Here is a 12,286-nt window from a genome sequence, read left to right on the forward strand (position 1 = left end):
GAAAGGGAAATACTTCCCCATCCTATATTTGTATCCCAAGTTGGTATTATGTCATCATGATGGAGAAAATCAGGGCCACATGTATATTTGTGGAAGTTTGAAAAAAAAAGACGAAGAAGAAGATTTGGTGCAGAGTTTTTAGTCTCTTCAACCTTAAGTGGGGTTGACCAGATAGCATCAATGGCCTATTAACCCATATGAGTTTTAACAGAAAACAACATATTGTGCAACAAAGAGTTGAAACTGAAAATATCCAAAAGGCATTCCATCATTGACTAGCGATCTTCCAATATATCAAAACTAAAGAGAGAATGCATATCTCTTGGAGTACCCCGAATAACATCAAACTGGAATAGGAACATATCAACATATGGTACAAAATTATGAAAAGATCACTATACTGAAAAGTAGAAATTGCCAATTAATGTGCTTTATAACAATTGAACGGCAGTTTAGATAGTGAAGAAAGGAACAGCCAATGTTTTTGCAACCAATCACAAGCATTTAACTTTCCAAAACAAAGAAACTTTTCAACCAGATAAATAAAATGATACATAAGGAATAATAGGACCCGATTCAAGATGCCAAAGGTAGGGTTTAGAAGAATGGCTTAAGATTATCATTTTAGCAATTAAAGGAAGCCTAATATTCTTTGAATGACCCTATTTTTCAGACTTGATTTGGGCTAGCTAGCTGGTGAAGAACAAAGGTATCTTAAGGGGAATGCCAGAAGTGAGACAGCTATTGAGGAACTTGCAAATTTTCTTGATTCTAGATGTCGCACACTACATCACTATTTTCTCTTTTTTGCCTAATTGAAACCAACTGGAGTGAGTGTTTTCTGTCATATCCTTGGTTGAAAAAGAGGAAATAACTGTTTATCCATAGTGTGAGTAATTTCTTCCTTATCCAAAAAATCAAAATCAAGTAGAACCTTTCCGGGTATTGTTAATTCTAGTTCAATAACAACTTATGATACACGAGAGCATGAAAGAAAGACAAAAGGCGTAAATAATCAGGAGAGAAACCAAAATTCGTAACAATCTGTTTGCAAACGTGTTGAGGAGTTAATGAAAAAGTTTAAACAGAGAAGATAGCATAACAAAACAACGCTGCTCAAGTTTCAAGTGGAAGTAACCTCGAGTGATATTGTATCACCCATGCCATGAAATCTATATGGAACGAAAGTTAAAATGAAACTAAAGCATGTGAGGAGTTACTTCCAACAACCAAAAGCGTGCTAAGATAAAATTAACCACAAATTACACTAACCTTAGTTCCAAAAGGACCAACGGGATGGTCTATATCAAGGATATCTCTTCCCTGCAAACATTAAACCAACTGAAATGAGACCCACCCCCAGAATGAGAAAGACATCAGAGGCCAGCCAAAATATTAACATATTATACCAGTCTCAGTTTGAAAACGGTCCGCACCAAATAAGAAAAATGAAAGCACGAAACGGAAAAGAAACGAGAAGTATCACCTCAAGTGCGGCTTCAAGCTCTTCGCGCTCGTGACCGGTTGCAATTGGCATTACATCTCCTCAACCTTCTTCTTGAGACCGGAATCAGCTAAACAAAATTAACAATCACACGCGAGATCAATTCAACATTCGCACTCATATTACAGATTCATCCATACAGTCACTTACAGAGAGTGTAAAATGGAAAGAAACAATAAGATCTACCAGAATCAGAGGCGTAATGGCGATGGAAGAGCGGAGCAGAAGGGAAGGAGAAGCGTGAGATGAAGCAGCGAGTCGTGTGGCTTGAGAAATGCGTCCCAAGGAAGGGTTGGGGGATGATGAGGGAAGGATTTTAGGGCTTTGAGCTGCGAAGAGAGCAATCTCCTCCACATGGTAGATTGTGATCGGTGATTTCTCCGGCAGTGATCTCAGGTCGCACCCCTTGGATTGGATTGGATTGGATTGGACTGGACTGGATTGGACGGCGAACTTCGGCGTCTGCGCTTTCGGAAATGGGACGAACAAGGAAGGAACAAGTCAAGAGTGGCTGGGCAGGGGGGTTTTGCCCAATGATTTGGCACGAGGGCAAAACGTCGCACGTGCCGCAGGATTTTTTATCATTATTATTATTTAAGTTTAAACCATATTTATTTTAGTATCTATACTTTCAATTTGATTTATTTTAGTTCATGTACGTTTAATCTATGGTCTTAATCGATTCGATGTTGATGTAATAATATAAACAAACGAATAATAATCTTTTTTTTTTTAATCTTGAGTGTATGAACTAAGTAATCTTACTTTCTTTTTTTTTTCTTTTTCTTTAGAAGATACTGTAAATTGATTATCAAATAAATTGATTAAAATACCATTTTGGTTACTGTAATTTCACATTTTATTTATTTTTTTTCTTGTACTTTCATGAGATTTACCTTGATTCTTATACTTTTAAAATGGTCGTATTGGTCTTGGATTTTTAAAAGAATCTTTTAATTTTATTTTAGATTTCATTTTCAAGATCCGTTTCATAGTATCAAGGTTGAAAGAGATAAATTGAAGAAGCATGACCACGCTCTATTGAATCAGTTAAACATAATATTTTATTTTCTCCAATATACTTATGAAAGAAAATACTTAATACTCAACATATCTGTGTCTTCTCTGATAAATCACTTCTTTTACTCTAGTCACTTCTTTAGTGTGGGGGCTAGGGAAAGGATTAATTCCTTAAAACTTCAGCAAATACTCTCTTTACGAAGCTAACTGCCTAACATAATAGCATGCAAAAATTGACTACGACACTAAATTTCTGTTGGGGTTTGTTTTGAACATTTTCGATGCAGAACTTGAAAGTTGCTAATCTAATGCTTGCAAAAGACAGACACCAAAACAAGTTCAATCCCTTCAATTTGTTCAACCTTGTAAAAACAAATACAGTTGAATACATTGCTGTTGTCACAGTCAACCTTTTGACTGCTCCATCCTCACTAAGAATAAACCTGCAGAGGAAATATTGTAACTCATGAATGGATATCGAGCTTTAATATGATTGCAAAAGATCACGAGACACGAGTAGCTTTGTGAGATATTTGCAGCTGCTGCAACCTGGCACGAGACGAACTCAACAAAATGGCTGTTCATTTAACGATTTCAAAACTAGAAATATTAGACTTGATAAGAAATAGAGATTCATAAACAGTTTCTATGGAAGGAAAGGCTAAATTTTATTTCAACAAGGTCCTCGCATCAAGTTCATGAGCGAGACAAAACCCATTCGATCTCATGACATAATTGAGAAGATTAAGATAGAACTGATAAAAATTTCATGCTCAGAGATGTATGTAAGTTGGCCCAAACATTCACATATGTCAAAGGAAAAGAAATATGCATGCTCGTGGGGAAAGTCATAGAAACCTTTGAAATTTTTTGAATTAGTGAGACTGTATCATGCTACCAAAATATCTACATCGGGTTTGGAGAAAGAATGCCTGCAAATTATAAACAACTCCATCATTAGTTATCCGCAAAAAGTTGTCTTTCGGAAGAGAATGTGGAAGGACCATGACTCATGTCCTATGTGCTCACCAGAGTCTAGATCAAGCTACAAGCACACTTTACTTTAATTTTAGCTGTCTCTTAAGATTGAGTACCTCCTCATTTTGATTCTACAAGTTAGATAAGCCAAATCAGAGCAAGAAGTAATTTTGGTTCATAAGTTGGTGAGTTATAAAAGCTCGTGTATAAAGCCTGAACAGTACGTTTCAAAATTTGGGGTTTGTGTAGCTGAATATTATTAACCTTTAAGATTAAGTGTATTCTTAGTTTAAGATACGCAAACTATATCAAATGTAAACTAGGTTTCCCAAATTCAGAATAGATAAACTTAACCCATGAGCTGTAGTCGAAAGCCCTTTACCGTCTTACAGTCACAATAATCTACAAACTTTTTTCAAATACCCATATAATCAATATGTAAGGTGAAATACCAAGCTTAAAAATTAAAATCTTGAAATAAATGTGGCATATATTCAATAGTACCAAATGGTTAGAACAGATCATAGTACTAAGTACCGCATGCAACTTTTTCCACCACAAATCCGACCGTTCTTGCAATAGTCGCCACTCCATTGCCAGATCCCACTCAACAGTATTGGGCTGAGAGCAATGTGACGTGGATATTGCATTTTTCTGAGAGATGTGCGAACAAAATATTAAAAAAGAACACTAGAATTGTACTTTAAAATCGGCAAGGGATATTCTAATAAGCATGTACTATCATAATCAATATATAAAAGTGAGTTACCATCTCCATAGTATACTTTTGACGCAATAATTTTGGGAGGGACAGATGGCCAACAAAATTGACTCGTTTGCTAGAATCGGCTAAGAATCCTCTGCTACCAACTACGGGTCTAAAACCACTGCAATTAAACATGGCAATAGAACCTTTATTTCTTTAAGGCCAAATCTAAATATGGTGTTAGCAATATTTCAATAGAAATATTAGGCCTTTTTCCTTTTTCTTTTTTTTATGAGTACAACAAAGATGGAGAGGGTGGATTAAACCTCCAACTTCTAGGAAAGGAACAAGATGTCTTAACTGGTTTGACAATATCGGACGTATTATTAGATATTAAGTAATAGCAAAATAATAATAACTTAGGGGGAAGTATTTATAAATGAAAGGTTAGAGAGATATGGATAAGTAGAATTTGTGAGAATAATTTTGGGAGAGTCCATGCTTCCCAAGTTTATCGTAATCTTCCTTCCTATATTGTAATACATTTCAGAGTATTTTTCTGTCAATTTCCATTGCAAGATATCAGGTTCCTAAAATATGGCATATATACAAATAAAAAAATCAATGAAGTCGATATTTGTTTTCTTAAGAAATGGAGAAATCAATATTATACCTCCCATCATCAGAAGTTGAAAGCATTAGACATCTCTTCGTCAAATCTGACAAGGCAGTTTCAGCTGCTGCCTTTGACTTGAAAATAACTAAAGCCTTGCCTGAAAAGACATGAAAAAATCAGTTTCCATGTTCTGCTACACGGATGTTCGAAATTGAATATAACCTCAAGTTTTTATCCCAAAAAAAATTTAAAAAATATAAGAATACCATAGTGTGGATTTGAAATCGAACTGCACGGCAACATGTTGGCATCAACCTTTTGCTTGAGAGCCTTTTGAACTAATTCCTGCCAAGAAAAATAGAATGAGAATCAATACAAATGATTATAAAGATTCTGCCAGTTGGTCCCCCAAATTTCACTTCCCATCTGATTCAAGATGTCCTACGATTTCAAGCCACCTTTTTCTTACTTTGTGGGCATATTTTATAGCCTATGTAACAGTCAGAATGATTGTTCACGAGGTACTATGATCAGATGGGTGATTTTGTAAATACATCTATAAGTTATAACAAATAAAAAACTAAGATTTAACAAATGATTTCACCGTTCTAACGATCAACTACTGTTTAATTTTGTGAAACACATCTACCTCCACTTCTGATGATGAAAGTGTTGAATCCAGATTTTCCAATAAGACAAGTGTTCCCACTTCTTGAGCTTGTCGCAATCTGTGCTCCCAAGGCTACAAATTTATACAAGAAGGCAACGCTTGTTAATAACTTAAGGTGTAAGAAACAAAAATTAAATAATTAATCGAGTTGATTATTTTTTTTTAGTAGATTAATTTAATAACTTTTATTACCTTGCCAATTAGTATTTTCGGTTTCATTAGTCATTTTCATTTTCTAGTAAAACTATTAATAGCCAACACTTGGTATCCCGGGGGATTTTTGAACATCAAGAATATAGGGGGTTTAAGGGAGTTTTGTGTCCTCTATGAGATGAAATTTTAAGTTTTCATAGATTAATTTACAATATAGAAAACAGGTGATGAAGGCGAGTTTATTGGGACAATAGCAGCACTTATCCTGGTAATCAATCTTATATGGCCAGAGTGATCCGATGGTCCAAATCAAACTATAATTAGCAGTAGTCAAACACCAAACATGACTACATGTGTATGGAAAAGGGAACTTACCGGTTGCTTGAACCATTTACTTCTGTCCTGCAAACATCATGACACAAAGGAATTATGAAACAGTAGTGGTTTAAAACTACTGATTGATTCTACAACATTTTAAAAAATGCAAAATTGAAGTATTGCTGCTTACTATGGTGTGGCTAAACTCTAAACCTTAAATCCTAACTGACCAAGTACTTACAATTATTAGCTTCTTGGTGACCTGCAAAAGTTGAGTGCTTTTACACCTTCTCTTATCTTGAATAAGCTTGAGTTGAGGTGCTGCTCTTTTAGAAATCTCACTTGCCTTCACATTGTAGGCTCCTTTCACAGATCCACATTTCGCGACCATTGCCATCTGAAAGAAGTTTCGTCTTCTTACAAGGTGACACCTCCACCTGAATTGTTGGTGACAATCTTAGAAACCTCTCACTCTGGAATTGTTTTGATCCTGATAAATTTTCTTGGTCTCAATGTCACTTCTATATTAACAAGAACTTTGTGCTGCAAGGTCTTGCAACCATTAAAAAAGAGCACCAATTCTTGTTCTCTAGATAAGCATTTCTTTAATTCTGAACAGGTAGGAACGAAAAAACTATGAAATAAATGGAGTTGAGAAAATAAAACATAAGCCATATACATTGTCTGAACTGGCCATTTGACTTTTGCTTCCACAAATTATTTCTCGTCCAAACTGGGAAGACTAGAATTTCCACCAAAGCCCCCATGGTTTTTTGGTTACTCTGCCTTGCATCTGGTTCTCTATTAAAAAGGCACTCCACTGCAGCGAATAGACAATATTGTTAAAGTGTGACTAACGGCAGGCTATGTTTGAGGGTGTCATTCACGGCTAGTAAGTACTCTCCTCTAAAAAATTCTCACGTGTGAAAATAACATAAAAATATTTTTTAAAAAAGTCAAAACTATTTTAAAGTGCTTCTGAGAAAGTACTTGAAGAGTACTTTTGACACAAGATAATTAAGAAATAATCAAAAGTACTTTTAAGAACGTACAGAACTAAACGTCAAACGTCTAAGTAAGTTTTTACTGATTACCTTTTACTAAAATGAAAGAAAAAAACACATATTTTACGAGCACTCTCAAACTAGAAAGACAAGAAAAATAATAAGAGGCAACTTCTAATTTGCTGAATTTCTAGCAATTTATAAGTTATTATTTTTATACAAAGCTCAAAATATAATGCACTTATTACAAAACATTATGGTTGTAAATGCTTAGTTTTCAACAAGCATAGCCTTTTAAGGCCAGAGCTTCTCCTTGAAGAATATAATTACGCAGAACTACATGCTGATTTGAAGTGTGATGAAAAGTGACTGATGTCTAACCTTTAATATGATCAATTTCATCTGGAAAGTCCTCTAGGATCATGCATTTTTTAACATCATAAGTACGGTAGAAAATATAATCTGCCGAATTCAACTCCGCGTCGGATGGCTGAGGATTTCTCCCATCCTTGAGGGTGCAAACAACATTGCATTTTCTAATAACTTCTTCCTAAATTACAGAAGTAAAAGTCGGGTGAATAGAGGAAAGGTAATATTGGATACTTAGCAGAACTTTGAAGAGTTCGTTTCCACATTTGCAGAGGATTAATATTAGTCCAGGACAATGTAATTAGGAGTTTCAAATTGTTCCCAAGTTAATATCTGGTTACCATCAATTGAGCACTGAGCTAGTTATATCTCTCGTCAAATCGATCTTATTCTATGTAACATCTATTTATGTTAAAGATTAAAAGCTCTTAAACTATAGGTTGCATAGACTGGTTATCCTAAACATCACATGAAAACTAAAGCTTGCATAATCATGAATGAACTCTAACCTCCAAGCTCATAGACAAAATGAAAAGTTTTGCAAGATGATAGGTACATATTTCATGCTTAAAGGAAGAGTTAAGAGCTCACATAAAAACCGTATATCAGGCAAAGATCACATACCAATGCTAAAACAATTGAATAGTTAGAAATCCCCTTCGCTACTGCAGCCTATACCATGAAAGCCAGAATTTAAATTTGCTTATGCGTGAAAAATTCAACTTACCAAAAGATAACATTTGGAAACACCAGCACTCTCGCCAGAAGCCAAGAATCTCATCATCATTCCAACGTGGCTCAAAATCTCTCGGAAAATCACGTAGTTCAATTGGACGCATAAAACGCACCACCTTGACCTTCTGTTCGTGAGCTCTCGTTTCAAACATTTTCACAAGCCTGCCTATGGTGGTTTCACAGTCACCTCTGTGGTAAATGTACACACAATCATAAAGAAAGTATTCCAACCCATTGCATAAAAATGATTCGTAGAACTGATACCCCTTCTCCTTTACAACTTTAGTCTTCAAGCCCCACTTGAATCCAAATTCATTTTTCACATTCCTTTCTCCAACATGCAACATTGTCTATACAAAATACGGTAATAAAGAGAAAAGTCATATCAAGACAAAACGTATGTACTGAAAAGCGTAGGAAGTTCGAGATATCAATAAAACTAAAGACAACGAAGTAACAAGGAGACCAAGTCTTGAGTAATATAACTCGAACAGTCCCACAAGTAGAATAAAAACTAACGACATTCATAAACCCGGATGTGGAGCAATTTTGAATTAGCCACTACACAAGCTCGATACAGAATGTTAAAATATCCAAGAGAGAGATCTACTTTTGTTTCTATCTTATTGTCTAGCCTAATTTTACCTGACCAAAAATTCCCTGTTAGTTAATACCTTTACTGGCCTCTCGACGAGTTTCATTTTTTGTCCATAAGCTCTCCTCGCTACTGTAATAATTTCAAATGTCTTTTTATACACTGGCCCGGATGATTACCTGAACCAAAACTTCCATGTTAGTTAATACCATTACTGGCCTCTTCACGAGTTTGATGGCCCAATAATCTGCTCCACATCTTCTTAATAATTACAGATGAAAAAAAATGGAGTCCGTTTCAATCATAATAACAATTTATTTGGTGCGGGTTTCAAAGACGACAGAACGATGACAACATCAAACCCTACAAAGAGCCCACAGTAATGGAACAATCAGAAGAGTGAAACTCAAAGACCTAATAACAAGAATATCGGAGAGAAATGAAGAGCAAGAGAAGACACAGAACTCCATTTCATTTCAAACAAGCAAGACGGGAGGTGAAAGTTCTTCAAAAGACAACATCGAACCCTACAAAGATTGTCGAAAACAGCAGAGAAATGGGGCAGCAGCGTCATTGACGAAGAGGCAGAGCGTGATCAGAAAGAATGTTTACCTCTGAGGTAGAGAAGAAGAACTGGTTATCCGAAGAAGCTAAATCGGAAGGATCGAAGAATCAAAATGGCGACAGTAGAGAAAGCGTGATGGTCGTGGGAGCGGGAAATGAAGAGAATGTTGGATATAATATTCTCGCGGGAAATTTGATATATACAACGCTTCGTCTAACGGAAATAATGGTCCCATTGGTAATTTCTTGTTTCTCACGTTATTGGGAGTGTTTATAAATTGGGTGGACATTTTAAATTTAATCTAAATGTTCTAGTCGTAAATTTATTTCATCCAAATAATTTTTATTAAATTATAAACTCGACCATAAAATATTTGAATTGGACTGGTTCAAATTATTCATGCCACTTATTTAAAATATTGTATAACCAAAAAGATAAATGATAATATGGTAACATTTATTTATATATTGTCCAACACTCTATCAATATTGATAAGTTGATTTTTATTTAGGTAGGGAGAGGGTACATTAAAAGAAAATCTTTAAAATATTATTTTTTAAAAGACATGGTAGAATAGATAATTCACGAAGAATTATTAAATGAAACAAAATTGAGTAAAAAATAGTTTTAAAATTAATAATAAGTTCGAATTTGTTAGGTTCAACCAAACTTATAAAATTTCTATTTTTATTTGAATTCAACCCAGTAAAGGAATAAAAAGATTTACAAATCTACGTTGGTACTTGACACATCATGGTACTAGAATAACTAGAACAGTACTCTTCTAGTATACATTCACACATCAAACAACTGAATAAAATACCAACCTTTGTGTAGATTTCATTAAATAATTTATAAAAATTAACGTGAGAAAACTAAAACAGTGTCAATGACAAAAATAAAATGTTGGATTTATAACCGTTACAAATTTTGTATTACTCTAAGAATAGTTTGATTTAAAATTGTCAATTTGGTGCTTTATCATTTGGATAAATATCGCGAAACTTTTATTATCGTTTCAAATACATAATAATGAATTAATGCTTTATATTCACTCATGATCTACCTAAAAATCTACCAATTCCTCTCATGCTTTTATTCTTTTTTTTAAACTTTAATGCAATCAACTAATCAAATAGAAAATATCAATTAATTGCCACAAATACATTAGGTATGATGAACCTGTATCATTCACAATGTTAAAATTGGAAAGAAAAATAAGGTATTACAATTTATTAACCACAGGGACAACTCATAAAACTCAACTAAATTATAAACGAGATTGTAACTTCGAAACTATAAAGATCAAATATTTGACGATTTAGGCATAAAAAATAAATATAAAACATAAAATAAAGAGAAACCAAAACTCAGCATAAATAAATAAGTTAGATATTAATCAAACAAAACATTACCAACCAACATTTAGCAGCTTACCGCTTAACTTCCTTAGTGGCGGACCCCACGCGGGCCCACCCAACAGAAAATTCAGTCCACCAATAACAACAACCACGTCCTCCACCAAACACATCTTATCCCCAAAAAAAAATAATTAAATTACTTTTACGAAATTACATCTTTACCCTCCCCACCTACCCCCACTCTCATCCCACTTTACATTACACCCACCTCCCAAGTAACACAACCCACGAAAACCGACACCATGCCACCGGAATCGCCGGCGCCGGAGACTCCTCCGAACTTCTGGGGCGATCAGCCGGAGGAGGAATTCTACGCCTCCCAAGGCGTCCGCAACTCCAAATCCTTCTTCGAGACGCCGTATGGGAAGGTTTTCACTCAGAGCTTCATCCCTCTGGACTCGCCGGAGATCAAGGCCACCGTCTACATGACCCACGGCTACGGCTCCGACACCGGCTGGATGTTCCAGAAGATCTGCCTCAGCTTCGCCTCCTGGGGCTACTCCGTCTTCGCGCCGCCGACCTCCTCGGCCCGGCCGATCCGACGGCCTCCGCTGCTACCTCGGCGACATGGACAAAGTCGCCGCCGCCTCCTTATCCTTCTTCCTCCACGTCCGCCGCAGCGACCCCTACAAACACCTCCCGGCGTTCCTCTTCGGCGAGTCCATGGGCGGCGCCGCCACGATGCTGATGTACTTCCAATCCGACCCGGACGAGTGGACCGGCCTAATCTTCTCGGCGCCGCTCTTCGTCATACCGGAGAACATGAAGCCGAGCAAGCTCCGGCTGTTCCTCTACGGCCTCCTCTTCGGCGTCGCCGACACCTGGGCTGCGATGCCGGACAATAAAATGGTCGGAAAAGCGATTAAGGATCCGGAGAAGCTGAAAATCATAGCGTCGAACCCTAGAAGGTACACGGGGCCGCCGCGGGTGGGGACGATGAGGGAATTGGTTAGGGTTACGCAGCACATTCAGGACAACTTCTCGAGGGTTACGGCGCGCGCCGTTTCTGACGGCTCACGGCACGGCGGACGGGGTGACGTGTCCGTCGTCGTCGGAGCTTCTGTACGGGAAGGCGGCGAGCGTGGACAAGAGCTTGAAGCTGTACGATGGGATGTACCATTCTCTGATTCGGGGGAGCCGGATGAGAATATGGAAATTGTGCTGAGGGATATGAGGGAGTGGATCGATGAGAGGGCTCGCAAATACGCATCTCACAAATCGAAACCCTAAAATTCGAATCCAAGAAGAAGAAGAAGAAAGATCGCGATAATGGCGACGGTGGGAATGGATAGCCAAAAATGACACAAATGGTAAATTTGATGCGTTTTCTGGGTTAACAATTTCGTAATAGCAATTTACTTTATTGACTTTCTTTCTCTTATTTTACTTTATTATATAAAAAAACAATAAACTTGATTCCTAATGTAAGATTTCTTTTAGGTTTAGCTCGATCACTTTTATTTTATACTAATATTTGAGTATCCAAACAAGTTATACAAATGTGGTCGTGCAAATATTTAAGTTTGGAGAAGAAAAATTCAGGTCCTATTTTGGTTTTTGGAGATTCAAGTTTGTTCCAAGTTTTAAAAAGTTTTCGTGTAAAATTCATTCCACATTTGTTTAATAAAAGTG

At 36.4% G+C, this 12,286-nt stretch overlaps 2 pseudogenes; one reads left to right on the forward strand and one right to left on the reverse strand.

Annotated features, from left to right (window-relative positions):
- Positions 1-2,910: 2,910 nt before the first annotated feature.
- Positions 2,911-9,394, reverse strand: LOC148207497 (protein ANTI-SILENCING 1-like; annotated as a pseudogene).
- A 1,465-nt stretch (positions 9,395-10,859) lies between these two features.
- Positions 10,860-12,021, forward strand: LOC148207498 (caffeoylshikimate esterase pseudogene; annotated as a pseudogene).
- Positions 12,022-12,286: the final 265 nt, after the last annotated feature.

Source organism: Momordica charantia, unplaced genomic scaffold (assembly GCF_013281855.1).
Source record: "Momordica charantia cultivar OHB3-1 unplaced genomic scaffold, Mcharantia_2.0 BLBB01000152.1, whole genome shotgun sequence".
Taxonomy (NCBI): Eukaryota; Viridiplantae; Streptophyta; class Magnoliopsida; order Cucurbitales; family Cucurbitaceae; genus Momordica; species Momordica charantia.